At 39.0% G+C, this 20,603-nt stretch overlaps 1 protein-coding gene across 3 annotated transcripts in view; it reads right to left on the bottom strand.

The window, feature by feature from the left end:
- SPARCL1 (SPARC like 1) overlaps positions 1-442 on the bottom strand; it is a 44,532-nt gene extending 44,090 nt beyond the window's left edge. For all 3 annotated transcript variants that reach the window (XM_055313212.1, XM_055313213.1, XM_055313211.1), the window contains exon 1: positions 46-442. The gene's annotated coding sequence lies outside the window, so the exon portion shown is untranslated. The remainder of the gene's footprint in view (positions 1-45) is intronic.
- Positions 443-20,603: the final 20,161 nt, after the last annotated feature.

Here is a 20,603-nt window from a genome sequence, read left to right as displayed (position 1 = left end):
ATAACAAATGCAATTAGATAATACAGTAAATGTATTAAAATTTACCTTCAGGTATGTGACTGGACTCAGAGCCTTGATACAAAATTGGAGTTGGATCCCCTCTTTGCCCACAGCCAGGAAATAAAAGTTTGGTAAATACTCAATACTCTTTTAAAAAAATCTCTTCCCTCTTTAGCTCTGCTTCTCTGCCCAGAAACACATTCGAGTCTGTTGGAGTTGAAATTCTGCTGCTCTGTCAACTAGTCAGGGTCTGAGGTGACAGACAAATGTGGAGGTTGGCACCGGGGTGTATTTCAGGCTGTCATCGTTTTTGTTGCAGATTCCTGCAGTTCTCCAGCAGGCTGGCCTCTCGGAGGGCGCGAGATGCTTTCCAGGCAGCGCAAGCCAACAGGGAAAGAGCTCATTCTGCCTGAGACGATGGAGTTAACAGTCCTCTCCTCTAGCTCTTGTTCTCAGAGGCTAATAACTTGGCCAGAACATAAGCACGTGGTTCTTTATGCATTTTTTTCCCTTTTTCAAACAACTCTAAAGCAAGCAGGATCCCTTTTTTGGGGGTTTTTATTTTAAGGCTCTGAAAAGAAACTCCAGTGTTGTTTCTTATTAAAGGAAATTGGGAAGTGGGGGTGAAGGAAGGGGAAAAGAATAATTGCAGCAGACGCATTTTTACTTGCTTAATTGGAAATTGTTCTTGTGAGTACAGTCTCAATTTTAGTAAATTGAGTAGTAAGGGCGGGGTACCTCAGATACTTTAAACATTCCTTAAATGACCTTCAGAAACTTATGTATATATGAAGCATCACTCATTCATACTATAGATCCCTCGGATGCCGATGTAGAAATGTTGCAGTTCACAGACTATTATTCTCCCATCACAACTCCTTAACTGAACCCCCTGTATAACCTGGTCTATGAGAAGAAGTTTTCTTATGAAACACACTGGTGTTACGCGTTTATTTTTGACTTGGCATTCTGGTTATTTATATATGTGTCTAATCTGTTCTACTGCTACTTCCACATTCACTGGACATTTATTATGTGTCGGACACCGTGCTAACAGTTTTTTATGCATGACTTCAGTTGATCCTCACAAGTCTGTATGAGCTGAGTAGAACTATGCTCCCATTGGAGGGTATATAGTGTAAGTGGTAAGGGCTGCATGCTTTGAGGCACATACCTTGGGTTTGCGTCCTAATTTCACCACTTCCTAACTGTATAACCTGGGACAAATGCTGTAACCTCTCTAAGCTTCAGTATCCTTATCTATAAGATGGGGATACAAATATGGAGATGATAACAATATCTATCTCAGGCAGTTGTTCTGGGTTTCATGTGAATGCAAGTGCACAGAACATCTCCTGTCACCAGGAGGCCCTCGAATGGTAGCTACTGTGGTGTGCACGAGGAAATCAAGGCTTAATAAAGCTGAGTGATTTTTCCAGGGTCTCTAGCTCATAAGTTATAGAGTGGGATTCCAACCTAGCTATCTTGGTCAACTGCTATGCTTATGTTGCTCCACCTCCAGGCCATATATAATACCTCCTTCTGAGGGAGCTCTGAGTTGCTTGAGGGTAGGGATGTGCTCCTTCTGCCTGGCACAGTGCTTTGTTGACTGTAAATGCTCCACTGAGATTAGATGAATGGTTATAATTTAATTTAGATTTTCTACACTTATGCCAAAGTCAGGCCCAAAGCAAAATAACCACAACCAAAATAAACAAAACCCCCACCTATAGTTTTAGGCAAGTATGTCCTTAGACAATTGTCTCCAACCATGTTAGAAACACTTACCCTATTTATTTGTCAGAATACCATAAGAGAAAGGTAACAATAATTATCTCTATTTTGCAGTTGGGGAAATTTGGAAGCAGAGGAAACTGGGCAATTTGCCTAGGAACGGAAAACAAGTCACAGTGCAGCTGGGAACTGTCTCACGTCTCCAGAATCAGGATTACTTGTTCTGAACGGTCTTTCCAGGCCCAGGATGGAATGACGTGATGTCCTTTTGCCCCAGACAATGGGATGTTTTTCCTTAGCCAAGGTCCAGGGTGTGCGCCATCTCCTCAGAAGCAGGATCAAAGGAGTGGGCTGTGTTTGACTTTGCTTCTCCTCTGTGTCTGTGCACATCTAGGTCTGAGAAGTGCAGGGCACACAGGCACCATTTTTCTGACAGCTTCTGAGGGCCACAGGTATGGTGGTACTATTGCAGGGGATGTAGGACAAGCATTTCTGAAGATTTTGCCTGGTTTGGCTATGGATTTTCTCTGGAACCTGAAATACTGACTTCTTATTCTAACCATATTCCTCATTTATTTGAGATAGCGTTATGAGACCAATTGCAGGTAATCACATTAATTCAATGAAAATGTAGAGAAAGTTTTAGCTGGAGGACTATGGAAAAAAAGACTTGACCAACAAAATATTCTAATACTAAAATTGGCATTTTATGTGTCTATGACATTATCAAGTGAAATTTCTTATGGAAATTTACATTAACATAGAAATAACTTGGTTAAAGCAAACTGAATTTATCTCTTAAGTAAAGTATATGATTTATCTCTTAAAAGTAAATATGTAGCTACACAGTTCATTTGTAGGTGGTAAAGCTAGAGAATTTTGACTGTTATATTTGGTGTTTTCTCTGGATCTTATTGACCTATAATGTGATTAAAAAGATCTACTGTATTTCTTATAACTAGATAACCATTTTTTTTAAATTAAAAAAACTTTAATCTACAATGTCTTTTAAGTATGGTTTTATTTTGGGAATGTTCATGGGCAGATATCCAAACTCTTATTGTTTCTAAGGCTGTCATTTCTAAAATAGTTTACAGCTCATGAAGCTGAGGACAATAAACCTACAATAACTACCTAACAGATGGAGCTACAGATCAGATTTAGAAACTTACCCAGTGTCCAAATGTGATTGGAGAACCCTGACAAATAAAGTGCTTATTACATTACTGCATATGAACTGACCCACATAACATCAGCATTGGTCAAAAGGATCTAACAAAAGCCAATATCAAAGCTGAAGTATTTTTTTTAACCCTTGAGGGCTAGGATTCCTTTTAAGAATCTGACAAAAGCTGTGGGAAAGCTCCTAAAGTCCATCTAAAGTCCATAAATTACCCCCTCACTCAGGGGTTCCATGAACCCCTGATTTAAGGTTAAGAACCTCTGATTTAGGTAAACACAGAGAACACATTAATCAATTCTCAAGCATTGAATAGGCCTTTTTGTTATACATAGCACAAATCTCTGGGTGATATGAGAGAAATGTCATAGTTCTTGCCTATTAGGAGTCTTAAGACACAAGACATATACTCATTATCAGAAGGGGCATGATTTCCTTGAAATAGTGGAGAGCTACAGGTAGGAAGGGAGTATGGATGAAGGAAACGTGCGGTAAAAGCAGTTTCAATAATTATCTTGTCCAGGGCTTGGCCTGTGGGACCTTCCTCCTTGCTATGCTATGTATTAGTTTGCTAGGGCTATCATTAACAAAATGCTACAGAATGGGTGGCTTACTTACCTAAAACAAATTTATTTTCTCACAGTTCTGGAGGCTGAAAGTCCAGGATCAAGGTGCTAGCTGGGTTGGTTTCTCCTGAGGCTTCTCTCTTCGTCTTGTAGATGTCTATCTACTTACTATGTCCTCACATGGAATTTTCTCTATGCTCATACATTCCCGGTGTCTTTTCCTTTTCTTTAAAGAACGCCAGTCATATTGGATTAGAGCCCTGCCCTTATGACCGCATTTAACCCGAAATACCTCTTTAAGGGCTCTATCTCCACATTCAGTTACATTAGGGGTTAGGGCTTCAACATATGAATTTTTTGGGGGTTGGGGGAGATACAATTCAATCAATAACATCTCATTATCTGTCATACCTTGATATTTAATTCCCTGTGGGTCTTACACCTGGGATCCACACTTATTTCTCAGTTCTGGCTTAGCTACTGACTTCTACTCATGCAATCTCCCCCACCTCCCAGCATCATATCCTGGCCCTGAACCTTTTAAGATCTCTCAGCTCTGTCTCAGTCATCAACCCACTGGGTCAATTTCTGATGATGGGTTCTTACAGGACTTTAGTTCAGCCATCCTTTCCTAGGCTAGCCTGGTTCTTCTGTGGCTTAGTCAGATACTCCCTAGTTGGTTTTAAGCAGAGGCCTGACTTATGGAAACAATTAATAAGAGAGTACAAAAATATGCATAATATTTTGCTAAATATAATGTGGTTAATGTAATTAACTATTTTTCTAGTAATAACTTTCTTTCTTTTTTCTTTTTTCTTTTTTTTTTTAAAGAATTTATTTATTTATTCATGAGAGACACAGAGAGAAAGGCAGAGACAGAGGCAGAGGGAGAAGCAGGCTCCATACAGGGAGCCTGATGTGGGACTCGATTCCGGGACCCCAAGATCACGCCCTGGGCCAAAGGCAGGTGCTAAACCACTGAGCCACCCAGGGATCCCCTAGTAATAACTTTCAAAACAAAACAAAAACAAAAATAAAAGGAGAAAGACTGGTTAGAGTGAGATGAATTTTATAGGTCAGTCTAAGAAGTCTGGCTTTTATTTCTTAGGTAAAAGGGAGCTCTGGAAGGTTTTCCCATTGAAGGTTAGGAAGAAGAAGAAGGAATGAACATAAAATATTGTATGTAAGGGGTGCCTGGCTGGTTCAGTGGGTGGAACACGTGATTCTTGATCTCAGGGTTGTGAGTTCAAGCCCCATATTGGTTGCAGAGTTACTTAAAATCTTTTTAAAAACCCTGTATCTATCAGGGCAAGTTAAGCTGTAATAAAAAATATCCCCAAAACATTAGGGACTTACAACAAAGGTTTATTCTTCATTCATGCTACATGTTTACTGTAGGTCTACTGTAATTGTGCTATACGTTGTCTTTACTGTGGGATCCAGGCTGACCAACCAGTTCCCTTGGCTGAAGGAAAAGAAATATGGCAAACTATGCATAGTTTCAAAGCTTTTGCCTGAGTGTGACACACATCACTTCTGATCATAATTCATTGACCAAAACAGGTCATATGGTCATACCTGAGTTCAACAGGGTGAGGATGTATATTCCTTCTCCAGAGACAAGAGACCACAGGCAAGAAAACCAGAAAATGGGATAGCCCATTGAAAAAAGTATTAGGAAAAAGGAAGAGAAGAAAATAAAAGGGAAGAAGCAAAGTTAGAGAAAACAGGGAGGATAAAAAGGGGGAAGGCAGGTGGAAAAGAGAGGGAAAAATAAGATGCAGGTCTATAGGAGATACAAGTAAATAATTGAGAAAACTGGGTAACAGAAATATAATGGGTTAGATTAGGTTAGAGCAATACCAACCAGATAATTCCATGCAGCAGTAAGAATCATGCAGTAGTTTCCTAGGGCTGTCATAACAAATTACCACAATTTGAGTGGCTTTAAACAACAGAACTTTCTTTCCTCAAAGTTCTGGAGGCTAAATGTCTGAAATCAAGATGTCAGCAGGCACATGCTTTTTTTTTTTTTTTTTTTTTTTTTTTTTTTTAGGATTTTATTTATTTATTCATGAGAAACACAGAGGGAGGCAGAGACACAGGCACAGGCAGAAGCAGGCTTCCTGTCTGGACCCCGGGGATCACGACCTGAGCTGAAAGCAGACGCTCAACTACTGAGTCACCCAGATGTCCCAGGCACATGCTCCTTAAGAAGCCTTTAGGGAAGAATTCTTCCTTACCTCTTCCTAGCTTCTTCTTTTTAAAAAATATTTTAGATTTATTCATGAGAGACAGAGAGAGAGAGAGAGAGAATGAGAGAGATGCAGAGACATAGGCAAGGGAGAAGCAGGCTCCATGCAAGGAACCTGATGTGGGACTTGATCCCAGACCCTGGGATCACACCCTGAGCCAAAGGCAGATGCTCAACCAACTGAGCTACCCAGGTGTCCCACCTCTTCCTTGCTTCTAATGGCTCCCAGAAACTCTTGGCATTCCTTGGCTTGCAGCAACATTATACCAATCTGTGCATCCATCTTCACATGACCTTTTTCCCTGTGTGTCTCCTCCGAATCGCTGTGTGTCCTATTTTCTTATAAGGATGCCAGTCACTGGGGACACCTGGGTTGCTCAACGGTTGAGTGTCTGCCTTTGGCTCAGGGTGTGATCCCAGAGTCCCGGAATTGAGTCCCACATCCGGCTCTCTGCAGGGAGCCTGCTTTTCCCTCTGCCTACGTCTCTGCCTCTCTCTCTGTCTCTCTCATGAATAAATAAATTTAAAAAAAGGGATGCCAGTCATTGGATCCAAGGCCAATACAAATCCAGTATGACTTCATCTTAATTACATCTGCAAAGACCCTATTTCCAAATAAGATCCCATTCACAGGCACCAGATGTTGAGACTTGAACATATTTTTTTGAGGCACACAATTCAAGCCACTAAACTAGGCACCCAAAAGAAGGAAGAAAATATGATTAGTGTTAAAATTCATATTGTAAAATAATTTCAGAACAAAACATATGAGATACTATGTAAAGCCTCAAAAGTACCCTTACAGCATCCTTGCAATATCACATTTCTTTTTTTTATGTTTTAAAATTTTATTTATTTTTTTACATTTCCTTTTTTAAATTAAAAAAATATTTTATTTATTTGACAAAGAGAGAGAGAGAGCGCTCACAAGCAGGCACAAGTAGGCGGAGGGGCAGAGGAAAAGGAAGAAACAGACTTGTCACCGAAGAGGGAGCCCCATGAGGGCACAATCCAAGGACCCTGGGATCATGAACCAAGCTGAAGGCAGATGCTTAATGGACTGAGCCACTGAGGTGCCCCCAATATCACATTTCTTTTTGCTGGTTCCTACAACACCCCTGGGTGGATAGGTAATAGAAAAAGGCTCAAGTCCAATAAAATAAAATAAATTCTATAAGACAGTAACAAATGCTCAGTGATAGTTTGGTTTTATTCTTTAATGTTTACATGAACAAATCTGCAAAAACAAATGTAACAAATCACAAATGTATTTGCAATTAAATCCTAATCTCTGTTCTGTGGGTTCAGTTTGAATTTAGTTTCATGCACCATTGAAAAAAATTTGGACATATATTGAGAGATGAGTGGGTGGGCCCTTTAGAAGGAGCCAAGGAGTTTTGGGGAAGACTCATTCTAAGTAAGGGAACAGGAAGCTAGGCAGACAAGATTAGCTTAATTATGTAGCCAGTGGAGCAGTGGGACATAGGCATACCATAGAGATATTGGGGGTTTGTTCCAGACCACCACAGTAGAGCAAATATTGCTTAGTAAAGCGAGTTAAACAAATTTTTTGGTTTCCCAGTGGATATAAAAGTTATATTTATCCCATGCTGCTGTCTATTAAGTAATAGCTATGTCTTAAAAAACAATGTATATACCTTAATTAATAAATACTTTATGGCTAAAAAATGCTAACCATCATCTGAGCTTTTGGTGAGTTGTAATCTTTTTGTTGGTGGGGGGTCTGCCTCAGTGTTGATGGCTGCTGATTGATCAGGGTGGTGGTTGCTGAGAGTTGGGATGGCTGTGGCAATTTCTTAAAATAAAATGACAATAAAGTTTGCTGTGATTAACTCCTCCTTTGATGAAAGATTTCTCTGTAGCATGTGATACTGTTTGATAACATTTTATTTATTTTTTTTGTTTTTTTTGATAACATTTTAATCACAGTAGAGCTTCTTTCAAAATTGGAATCAATCCTCTAAACCCTGACACTGATTTATCAACTAGATTTATGTAATAAACTAAATCCTTTGTTGTCATTTCAAAAATCTTCACAGTATCTTCACCTGGAGTATATTCCATCTCAAGAAATCACTTTCTTTGCTCATCTGTAAGAAGCAATTCCTCCTTCATGAAAGCTTTATCATGAGATTGCAGCAATTCAAATATAATAATAATGAAAAAGTTTGAAATCTTATGAAAATTACCAAAATGTGACACAGAGACACAAAGTGAGCAATTATTGCAAAGATGGTGCTGATGTGATAGATGGTAGCTTATGTTTCATGAGCATGGTAATGCACAGACTTGTGGAATCACTATGATGTGTGCCTGAAATTAATGTAACATTGTGTGCCAACTATACCTCAATTAAAAAAAAATGATGCTGACAGACTTGCTCAACACAGGGTTGCCACAAACCTTCCATTTGTAAAAAATGCAATATCTGCAAAGCACAATAAAGTGAAGTACAGTAAAATAAGGCATGCCTGTATTATATTTTTGACCTTAGCCCCGCTCTCAATGAATGCAAGTCCATCTTGGAAAGAGGAGGGCTCTGGGTTTAACGGAATAAGCCATTTTATCAAATCTCTTGAAAAAACCAGGGCTTAGGTGGTTTGCTTTCATATCCATGTGCAGTGAAAGTACAGCAGGCATGCCATGGCATACCTTGTAAGGATGACTCCAGAGCTCAAAGAATTACTCTGGCATCTCAGTGGTACCAGCCACAGGCAAAAGTGCACAGTGTAGACTCTTGAGGGGATGATGGTAAGTGATGCTGACTGAGCGAAGGTGCTCAGCAGAGGCAGAGTGCCTGATGAGGTCAGTGGCATTAGGCAATGATAGTGGTGCCCTCTAGAGGTAGTGGTGCTGGCAAACATATTGGAACCCAAAGTTGGTAGAGACATGGCTGGTGAGAAGTGGCCCTATCATGGGCCTCAGATCAGGGCTGCTGATCTTATGTAGCTTTCCAGGCAATGAATAACCCTGGAGGAGTCATGGCAAGAGATTATGAAATGGAAGAGATCATGTGATAACCGGGAATCTAGGAACACATGAGATATCTTTGAGCATAACTTTGAGTTGGAGAGCTGAGTTTAAAGAGTAAAGTTGAAAGTAAAAGAAGTAAAGCTGCAGTGGCCTGAAGAAGGAAATAGATTCTTTCTGAAATTGTTTATGATCATTCTTAGCTCAATAAAAACTATAACTGTTTTTTTTTTTATTTATGATAGTCATACAGAGAGAGAGAGAGAGAGGCAGAGACATAGGCAGAGGGAGAAGCAGGCTCCATGCACCAGGAGCCTGACGTGGGATTCGATCCTGGGTCTCCAGGATCGCGCCCTGGGCCAAAGGCAGGCGCCAAACCGCTGTGCCACCCAGGGATCCCTATAACTGTTTTTATATGGCCCAGTTCATGATATTTTTGCACCTGTGTGTAGCAGATTTTCATTTAGTAGTTGTGAGTTCTGTTGTTTTGTATTTTTTAAAAAAGATTTTAAAATTTTATTTATTTGAGAGAGAGAGAGAGAACGAGTGGGGAGGAGGGGCAGAGGGAGAGGGAGAAGCAGGCTCTCTGCTGAGCAGGGAGCCTCTCCGGGGCACAATTCCAGGACCCTGGGATCATGACCTGAACTGAAGGCAGGTGTTTAACTGACTGAGCCACCCAGGTGCCCTTATCTTTTTGTATTCTTGAAGTCCTTAATCACAATAGCAAAAAAATATTTCCTTCCTTACTCCCTCCTTCTCTTCATTCCTTTTCTTTCCTTCTTTCTTTCCTCTGAGAAATTTTAATCAGCATTGAAAGATTCCAAAGGACTTAGTCTGATGGTACTTGGCCATAAATATGGACTGTCAAATCCATTACCAAGGTGCAAGACACATATTCTGAGTTCCAGCCCAAAAAGTCACATATGGGTACATATATCCATTGCTTTGATTCAGAATTGGTAAATTTTAAAATGCCTGCTGTTTCCTTGTACCTCCAATCTTTTGTGCCTACCTCCCTATCAGGTGTCAGATTATCAAAGGATATCAGAATGGCTCGATAGGATCTTGCTAATCACTGATGCCATTGAACACTACCAGAAATAAATTCTACTACCTCTCAATCTAAACTACACCGGTCAAACCTTCAGAAAATGGAACACATTCAAAATCCTTCTTTTCCCTGGAAGAAGTAGCAGAGAATTGATGAGTCAGAGAGACCTGAATTTGAGCCCTAGCTCTGATGCTTTACTGTTGTGTCATTTGGGCAATTTACTTAGCTTCTCTGGGTTTCCATGTCCTCATCTTAAAAGATGAGGATGATAATAATGCCTACCTCATAGGGTAATTTCAAGGAAAAGAGATAATGTTTACATAGTGCTTTGTATAACGTGTGATTGGACAAGGGCTTAATAAATAATAATAATAAAGATAATGATGATGAAAGTCACCAATTAAGAAGCTAGACATTACTGGAGACTGTCATGGAGCCTTCTGAAATAAGAATTAGCACATCTCCTCTTTTCACATAAATTGTTAATATCCTCAGCGAGGGATGAAACACATCCTTTTAGTCAAGCTCTGAAAACACAGCAGCTGCTCACATCAATCCCTGGAGTCCCGTGCCATTGTCTTTTCTCAGACAGAACCCTCATTGAGTTTGGGGAAATTCGGGTTGGCTGTGCACTAGCAATGTGAGCCATGTTAGCTGCTCTCTTGCTCTGACCTCACCTGAGGAGAGACACAGAGCCCAATCTATCAAATAGCCTGGTGTTTGGATATCTTGTCCAAGTGAGGTACAGCTGGACTTCTTCATACTTCTGTGCATTTGATTTGCAGATGTGTCTTGTTCACCAACACTGGAGTTTGCACTCAGGCCATCTCACGGGTGAGGTCACTTTGCTGTTATTAGCCAAAAGCCATCCTCCTCCAAATCTGTCTGATGTTTCTTTGGCTGTAGTGTTAAGTTCCCAGAGCAAGATGTTTTGGACTAAGAAGTACTGTTTGTGTAATGAAGTGATCCTACTCTGGAAATTTGTTCCAGTGGTTGTGTTTTCTTCTTGGTTTTGGGTAAGAGCATTTGTGTTTTTGTCAGTATTTCAGTTGTGAACGGTACTGAGTTTGTTATAGAGGTTTCATGTTGTCTTTATACATGAGCATTGGCAGTGCTATGACTGAGCCCTGATCTCTCACAAGTGATAAGCAAGCAGATTTGAACTGGTTAGAGCCTACACTGGCATTAACTGGAAGGCAGTTCAGATGGAGACAAAACAATGATTTGCTCAATGTTCTCTCCAGTTTTTCTCAAATATTCTTTTCAATATCACTCTCCCTGGGGCCCTTTGAACTTATTTTTCCCTAAGCATCCCCTCCCTATGCAATTGTAATACCACAGATATTCTGTATATCCATTTATTATACTATATCCATAGCTATGTTTTATTTTAAAAATAGTATTTTTTTTGTTTCTCCCATGAACCAGTTTTGCCTCTGACTAATGAACCTCACCAAATGATTGAAACATATCTCATACTTAAAAATACAGTTTACTGTGGTGTAATCAATTGACTAGCATACTCTATGGTGGGAGAAACTGAGTCATTTCTGTTGAATTCTATATAATAACAGCATTCATTACTCTAAAATCTTTTATTTTTTAAAAAGATTTTATTTACTTTTTCATGAGAGAGACAGAGAAAGGCAGAGATATAGGCAGATGGAGAAGCAGGCTCCCTGCAGGAGCCCCATGTGGGACTCCATCCCAGGACTCAATCCCGGGACTCCAGGATCATGCCCTGAACCAAAGGCAGATGCTCAACTGCTGAGCTACCCAGGTGTCCCACTCTAAAATCTTTTTATAAAGAAATGAGGCAAAATAACCCTTTGGAGACATTACACTTGACTTTTTGAGGAGATCTAGTCAAACTGTTCATAATTATAATTTTTTCCATCTAAGTCAGCAGTTCTCATATTGTCTGTTAACAAATAGTTCAGATTTAGAAAAAACAGCAGGACCAAGATCTCTTGCAAATGCCTTTCATCTTCATTTCTATGATCATATTCCTGAAAAAAGCTCTGGTCACCTCACATCCAACTGTTGTGTCCTCTGGACTCACATTCACAAATGCAATTTCCTCCACAGGGCAGGAAGGTCACATAAATCAGAAAGGTCTGAGGTAGGAAAACAACACACTTAGGACAATGATGATTGGTAGCTGACACTAGGCCTTTGTGTCAGGAAGATGAGGGAGTGCTTGGGACTTGGGAGCTGGAAAATATGTGGTCCATGAAAAGATAGTAGCTGCTACTCAACGTTTGCAGTCTTATTGTCATGAGGAAACTACAGCCAGCCTCACTAGATCATTTTAGCATTTCAAAGAGAAGCCAGAAACCTGAAATTTTATGTGATCATTAAATATTGCTCAATACCCTTTAAGTCATATAAAGAAGGTCTATGAGCTGGATTGAGCCACAGAACACGTTTTTGACATCAGTTCCAGATTCTTCCTGTCTCTCCAATCCAATCCATCTTAAATGGTATTTTAAAAATTTAACCCTCTCAAAGTGCAACTCACATCATATCCCTCTTCTGCCTAAAAGCTTTCAATAGCTTCTCACTGCTTACCAAGTTGATTGTAAACTCATGAGCCAGGCGTTTAAAGCTATCTGTCATCTTATATATTATCTTCCATTTACTTAAATGAACACCAACATTTTCTCTTCCTTGCCTTGTAATTTTCTGCCTCCATGCTTTTGCTTAGGTGGCTTCCTCTGCCTGAAAACTCCATGCTTAAACCCTACCAATTTTTCAAGGTTGAACTTAGCTGCTTCTTTTCCAAGAAGCTTTCTCTGCTATCTTTGGAAGGAAGTTATGCTTGGAATTTCAATAGCATATTTTTTAAAAGAATTTTTTTATTGTGGTAAAATACATGTAAGATGAAATTTACCTACTTAACCATTTTGAATATACAGTTCAGTGATATTAAATGCATTTTAGTGTATAACCATCACCACCATCTGTCTCTAGAGCTCATCACCTTGTAAAACTGAAACTCTGTACCTGTTAAACAATAACTTCCATCCCTCCCTCCATCTGTCCCTGGCAATCATCATTCTACTTCCTGTCTCTATGATATTGACTATTCTAAGCACCTCATATGAATGGATCATACACTAATTTTCTTTTTGTGACTGGTTTATTTCACTTTGCATAATGTCCTCAAGGTTAATCCATGTTGTAGCATGTGTCAGAATTTCCTTCCTTTTTAAGACTGAATTATATTGTTTTATGTATGTATAGGCCACATTTTGCTTATCCATTCATTTGTCAATGGAGTCTTGGGTTGCTTCTATGTTTTAGCTGTTGGAAATAATGCTACTCTGAACACAGATATATAAATATCTCCTGGAAATCTTGCCTTCGATTCTTTTGGTAGATACTTAGAAGTGGAGTTGCTGGATCATACTGTAATTTTATTTAAAAATTTTTTGAGGAATAGTCATCCTGTTTTCTACAGCAGCTGTACCATTTTACATTCCCACTAAAAGTGCACAAGGATTCTGATTTTCCCACATCCTTGCTAACATTTGTTATTTTCTTTTTGCGTCGTAGCCATCCTGATGAGTGTGAGGTAAATATTGTATTATCTTTGATAAGGTGCTTAGAACACTTGATGCAGAATAAATGCTTTATCCATAATTGTCCTGCACTAGAACATGTTGGTTTAGAAGAAGCAGCTCATCTGCCGTTCCTTTTCACTTCCTGTCTCTGACTTTGTCTCATGTCATAGTGAAAGAGCATATCATTATTTTTTTCTTTGGCATTCATCATTTTTCATCATGTAATGTAGATATATATACAGGTCCCCTTACCCCTCTTGGGTAATATTTTAAGATAGGAACAATTTTTATTAACTATGATTCCCTATAGTGGCAAATACTCAATAAATATTTGTAAAATGGGCATTTGTGCTATTATTGATTGCTTCATCTACCACATCATTCCTTCCCACACTCCCTAAAAGTTCTAAATCTACTACTGTCCTATTTGAAGAGGAACAAACAGATAGGGCATATCTAATAAAGGAAAGGTAATTTGCAAGAAATGATCATATCAAACCCTCCACCAGTTTAAATTTGAATTTTAAAAACTTTTTAAAATTTTAATCATTAAAGATTTAACACAAACTCTACTGACCCTTGTTTAGAGATGCTTTTAAACACCTTACCAATTTTTAAAAATTGGTCTGACATTGAGAAGGGCTAAAGAGTAAGTGATTCTCAGGTTCCTGACTTGAATAAAGGAATCTGATTTCTCATTTGCCTTACTACACTCCTATGTACACCAGAATCCTTGAAAGTGGCCACAAGAGGGGAGTATGAACCATAGTCATCTTTCACAAATGCATGAACTGATGAATCATTCCTTCTTCAGCTGAATGCATGCTCAATTCTGAACAACAGTCAATTGAATAATCATATTCCTCTCAGCTGATTGTCAAAGAATGAACATGGGTTTGCTCTTTAAGTATTCATGGAAAATACAGCCTTCAAATCTCAGCTGTCCAATCATACAATAATGCTGATTGGAAAAAAGATTTATGGAAAGGGCCTGAAGGACATGCAGTTCTTCTCCCTCATTTCCACTGACGTCATTTTACCTTTGCATTAAACCAGAACCCTGAGAAAACCGTGTTCTTGGATTACCTTGTTTTGCTCCATTTAGAATTGTTTATAATGAATTTTGATAGGCCTAGAACAACATGCCAAATCACACTTTGATATAATCACTCAGATGAATGTATAAACTACAAACTGAAAAGTGCTATGAAGGAAAGGAAGCTTCATAGCATGATAGTGCATAACAGGAGGCGTGGACTTAATTGGGCAAAAGTACTCTTTGAACACAAGGATAAATATGTTACCTGAGTGACAGGGGTGGGGCACCGACATTCCTCACCAGAAGGGGACAGCATTGTACATTCTGCCATTGGAAGAATTCCAGTGGGGCTAAATAAAATACAGGGAAAAATGAGGAAGGTAGGGGGCAAGGCTTGAGAGGACAGTGAGCTTTTGGTGGCTTTACTGAGGCTTCTGGTTTACTCTCTATCTCTTGTCTGTTATCTTTTCAAAACAAACATATTTTTGTGGAACAAGATGGGGTATAAATGAAAAGTTATTCTTCCAAGTTGCATTACAAGCTGGGTCCATCAGACACTACATGAAAACCATTTTACACATATATCACATGAGCCAAGGCTCACTCATGTCCACAGGTTCTCTCTTACAGACCCAGGTATTCTGGCCTGCTCTGCAGGAGCCCATCTGTGGACTTGAGAACATAGACAGGTTTGCTCTCATGACATCTGGAGACTCACATTATTCTTCCTTCATACCACATCCACACCAAGAGTTAGAGAGTTCTTCTTAGAAGTTAGGTTTATTGACAGTTTAGAAATAACAGTCCTGCCTTCTGGTTCTGTAAATACTACCATTAGTTGCCTCTTAAAAGCACTCCAGGAATAAACAGGCAAGTGAATAAAAAGGCAGTATTTTATAGCTGCTTTTTGATTATAGACCTTTATTCGTCCAGCTTTGCTGAGGATTAGAATGTGTTGGTAACAGATTCCTAGAGGAAACCTCTATGGTTAAGCATTCTTACCATCATCCTGTCACCTTTGTTCCCAGTATTAAGTTGAACCAAGGCCTTAATGAGGACAAAACAAAATATATCAATGCTGCTTATCTTTCCTATGTCAGGGAAAGGCCTAATTCTGAGCCCTTACTCATTGTAGTAAAACATGTTTTCATTTAGTGAGAGTGGTTACAAGTAGGGTCACTCACTCACTGTGCCTTAACCAGACAGAGCTCCCTCCTGATGCTTCAAAACACACCAGACACACTGCTGCCACAAGATTTTAGCACTCGCTGCTCCCTCTACCTGGAATGCTTTCATCCACATAACCACAAGTCTTGACTTGTTCACCTCCTTCTAGTTTTTGACTGAATGTTACCTTCTCCACTAACCTCACCTTGATCATCCTATTTAAAAATGCTGACCTGAATTCCTGATTCCTTTTTCTTATTTCAGGGGTTGACAAACTATGTTCCTCTTGTTTTCAAAAAGATTTTATTTATTTGTTTGACACAGAGAGACAGAGAGACAGTACAAGCAAGGGGAGGGGCAGGCAGAGGGAGAGGGAGAAGCAGGCTCTCTGCTGAGCAGGAAGCCTGATGTAGGGCTCTATCTCAGGACTCTGAGATTATGACTTGAGCTGAAGGCAGACGCTTAACTGACTGAGACACCCACGTAGCCCTATGGCCCCCTTTTTGCAAACAAAAGTTTTATTGGAACACAACCATATTCACTTTTTAATATCTTGACTGTGGCCGATTCTGCTGCATAACTACAGAGTTTAGAGACAATGTGACCTGAAAAGTGCATGGTAGGTCTTTAATAATTGCTTGTTGAATGAATGAGTGAAGGAATGAATGAATATACAGTGTTCCAGAAAGATTAGACAGTTATGGTCATTATTGTTACTTTAATATATCCACAACTTTTCAAGGGGGAGGGATAAATATTACACCAGCATATATTCCCAACCTATCATGTGGAAAGTTGTGACTACCACAAGACTCCCTCACCTACAGCGGGAAGCATGCTCTTATGGGTTTTCTTTAAGCTTTATATACCTGCTTACTTCTACTAGGACACCTACACGATCTGAAAATAAACATAGAGGAAAAGGCTTTTTTATAAAAGTAAACATCTTTTGCAGCTCTAAGACATTTGGCTTTTGTTGGGGAAGTACTATTTTCATGTTCAGACAGAAGAATGTCTATTTTTACACTAAAGCCAGACAAGACTTAACTATTGAGCCAAATGGGTAGGTGCATTTTCAAACTATGTCTTTATTTCACTTAAATGAAGAGGGGAAGGGATAAGCTCACCTTTTGACCAAGGAAATAAAAGATGGTACTATGTGCATTTCTACATAAATATCTAATATATTTTTAAGGGGAGGAAATATTACAAGGCTCTTCCACTCAAGAAGATGGAAACACTTTAACTGTAGAAGACTGAATTGCATATCCATTGATCCTCCCCCATTATGTTACTTCTTAAGTTTCTATATGTTTTCTTAAAAGAGGAGAAATATTTTGTCTATATCAATTAAACTGAAGAGAAAATGTAACCGACTTTCCATTTGTACCCAATTTAATATCTGAAGTCCTTGCATTGGTCTATAAGGTCTAGCATCTATGGCTGCCTTGGTCTTGGTAAACTTATCTCCTGCTACTCTCCCCTCACTTCATTCTGCTCCAGAACTCTCTGCCTCTTTGCAGCTCCTCAAACCCTTCAGATACATTCTGACCCAGGGCCTTTGTACTTATTCCTTCTTATGCATGGAATGTTTTTTCCTAGTTTATCCATTTGTTCACTCTCTCCCAAACTCAAGTCTTTGCTCCAATTTCTTCTCAGTGAGACGTCTTCCGATCACACTATGGAATATTTCAAACCACATCTTTGCCTTCTCCCCTCAGCTTTCTTGATCCTTCTTCCCTACTCAACCTTTCTCTGGTTTTACATAGTATTAATCGTAGTATCAATAACAAACTAATAGACTAAATAATATATTCATTTATAATGTGACCTGTTTATTTTTTGCTTGCCTTTGCTAGAATGTAAGCTTTTAAAGGGCAAACATTTTTGTTTTGCTCACCAAAGTATCTCAAGAGCCTAGAACAGTGACTGGCTCATAGTAGCCACTCTATACCTATTTGTTGAATAAATGAATGGACTGATTAAACATAAGCAGGCACAGAGAGCTGTAGTTAGGGCAGGAGCCTCTGTGAGGGATTTACAGCTCTCAAGAGGGAAGCTTGTAGACACTACAAAACAAGGATAGAAGGAAGACAAAAAGAGATGGTGGAGAGGGGGTGATATGTATGTATTTTACAATTTTTTCTAGGGTTGACTTTGCTGATGGGTATCTGAGGAATAAGAACATGCTTGGTATAGATGCTGATAGGCAGCTGTTTCCAGTGGATTTGAGAGAGAGAGAGAGAGAGAGAGAAAGTGTGTGTGTGTGTGTGTGTGTGTGTGTGTTTGTGTGTGTGTAGGAAAGGCACTACAATAGTATGGTTAAGAAACTTCCTGTCACTCACTTGACCGCTCATACCTTCCACCTCCATATACCCAATCATCATACTCATACCTGCAGTATGCCATCTGGTTTTATTTTTATAGTCAGACAAAGATGACAAACTCAAAATGTCTCTGGATATAACCTTAAATACCTCTCAGGGCCACAGTGAGACAAAACAACTTCATTTTTACCAGACACAAGACAAAGATGACTCATCAGACAAAACAAATCTAGTTTTACAAATCTACCTGTTCACTCCTGGGAAGCTGTTTTAACTTGGTATTCCAGTGTTCTTCAGCTGAATCAGAGGCAAAATGGAAAGCTTATTAGAAAACAATAAGGTCATACTAGTTTATGCTTTCTTCCCCAGTATGAGGATTCTGCCAGTGAGCAAGTTCTGAGCATGAGCTCTGTATTAGTTTGGAGGACAGGAATCAGACTGCCTGGGTCTGAATCTTGCTCTATTACTTAATGGCTCTGATTAAAGGAAAACTATCTACTTTTTTTTAATCCCCAGTTTTCCCATCTGTAAATAGTTCTGTGTGATTATTGTGAGGATAAAGTGAGCAGATATACATATGAAGTGTCTAGCACAGTAACCCCATGAAGGGTATCTCAGGCATATCGTATAACACAGGCAGTCAGTTTGTCTATATTAAAATTCTGGCTTTGCTACTTATTTGCTATGCAACTGGGGGCAAGATACTTCATGTCACTTTGCTTCAACTTCATTTTCAAGAGACAAATTACTTACCGCAAAGGATTGTTATGAAAAGCCAACAAAAAAGTTTAGAGAAATAACTTAGGAAAGACTTGACACATAGCAAGTGTGCCATAAAAGGCACCTTCTATGCCTCTTACCATTACAATTACTGCTACTACTATTACTATTATTGCACCCACTGTGCTGCTGCCGCCACTGCTATATTACCAGGCAATGTGAGAAGGTTGAAAAAAACCCACAATATTTTATTCTCAAAGAGACTCTTGTTTACAGTTTTTTAAAACATTTTCTCTCACCTTCTTATCCATATTCTTTTATTTACCACTAAAGTGCAATCATTTCTCAACAGAAATTGGTGAATGATATCAAGATATTAAAGTAAGGGTTGCACTTCAAATTCTTGACTCTAGAAACAGTCATGGAGTTCCATGGGTTGTAATTTGAACAATGTTTTGAGTACAAATTTCCCTATTTTCCAGCTCATTCCATTTGTATGTGGACTTTGACAACTGGAAATAATGGGAGGGAGGAGGAGCTGGCTATCCCTGGAGAATAACTGGTCACTGTAGTTCATCTTTTTTTCCTCTAATATTAAAATTCCTGGGCCATAGTTGGGCACTCTGATTTTTAGTTGGAGACTCTTTTTCTCAGATTCACTTGCAGCTAGCTGTGCCTTTTTGACTAAGTTCTTGACAAGAGAATGACAATAGAAGTGATATGTACCACTTTCAGGTTATACCTTTTTTTTTTTTCAGGTTATACCTTAATGAGCAATACACATTTCTTTTCCTTTCTTTCTTCCCACTATCTGTGATGTACATGTGATGGAAGGTATTAGGGCAGTTATTTTATTTTATTATTTTATTTTATTTTATATTTTATTTTATTTTATTTTATTAGTTCAATTTGTCAGCATATAGCATATCACCCAGTGCTCATCCTGTCAAGAGGGCAGCTATTTTATTTATTTATTTATTTATTTATTTATTTATTTATTTATTTATGTAAGGGCAGCTATTTTATTTATTTATTTATTTATTTATTTATTTATTTTTTTTTTTTTTTATAAATTAATTTTTATTGGTGTTCAATTTACCAACATACAGAATAACACCCAGTGCTCATCCCGTCAAGTGTCCCCCTCCGTGCCCGTCACCCATTCACCCCCACCCCCCGCCCTCCTCCCCTTCCACCACCCCTAGTTCATTTCCCAGAGTTAGAAGTCTTTATGTTCTGTGTCCCTTTCTGATATCTCCCACACATTTCTTCTCCCTTCCCTTATATTCCCCTTCACTATTATTCATATTCCCCAAATGAGTGAGAACATACACTGTTTGTCCTTCTCCGATTGACTTACTTCACTCAGCATAATACCCTCCAGTTCCATCCACGTTGAAGCAAATGGTGGGTATTTGTTGTTTCTAATGGCTGAGTAATATTCCATTGTATACATAAACCACATCTTCTTTATCCATTCATCTTTCGATGGGCACCGAGGCTCCTTCCACAGTTTGGCTATTGTGGACATGGCTGCTAGAAACATCGGGGTGCAGGTGAAGGGCAGCTATTTTAGACAAAGAGATGGAAAGTTCTTAATGCAGATGGCAGAGATGCCCTACCAACCTTGGAGTGTCTATTTCTGGACTTTCATATATGAGACAGTGATAAACTTCTATATTGTATTAGCTGTTACACTTTGGGATCTCTTAGCCTGTAACAAATACAGCCAAAATAACCCCTCAAAATGGCACTCTAGTCAACCACAATCATAATGGAAGACAATGTCAAAAATTTTGAATGTGGACATTTTCAGAAAGGAAATACCTCAGCTTTTGCGGTAGAAATACCTCAGCTTTTGTGGTAGATCATTTTAAATTTAAGAGACTAAATTAAGTTTTGAACTTCAAAGCATTTTCCAAGCCCTTTTCTCATACTTAGTGCCCTGCTGAAAGTCCAGCATTAGTGATCAGGAGTAACTCACAGTTATGTGTGCCATGGTAACAAT

Source organism: Nyctereutes procyonoides, unplaced genomic scaffold (genome assembly GCF_905146905.1).
Source record: "Nyctereutes procyonoides isolate TBG_1078 unplaced genomic scaffold, NYPRO_anot_genome, whole genome shotgun sequence".
In the NCBI taxonomy this organism is placed as follows: Eukaryota; Metazoa; Chordata; class Mammalia; order Carnivora; family Canidae; genus Nyctereutes; species Nyctereutes procyonoides.
The sequence above is the reverse complement of the archived record's forward strand: the minus strand, read 5'-3'. Positions and strand labels throughout refer to the sequence as shown.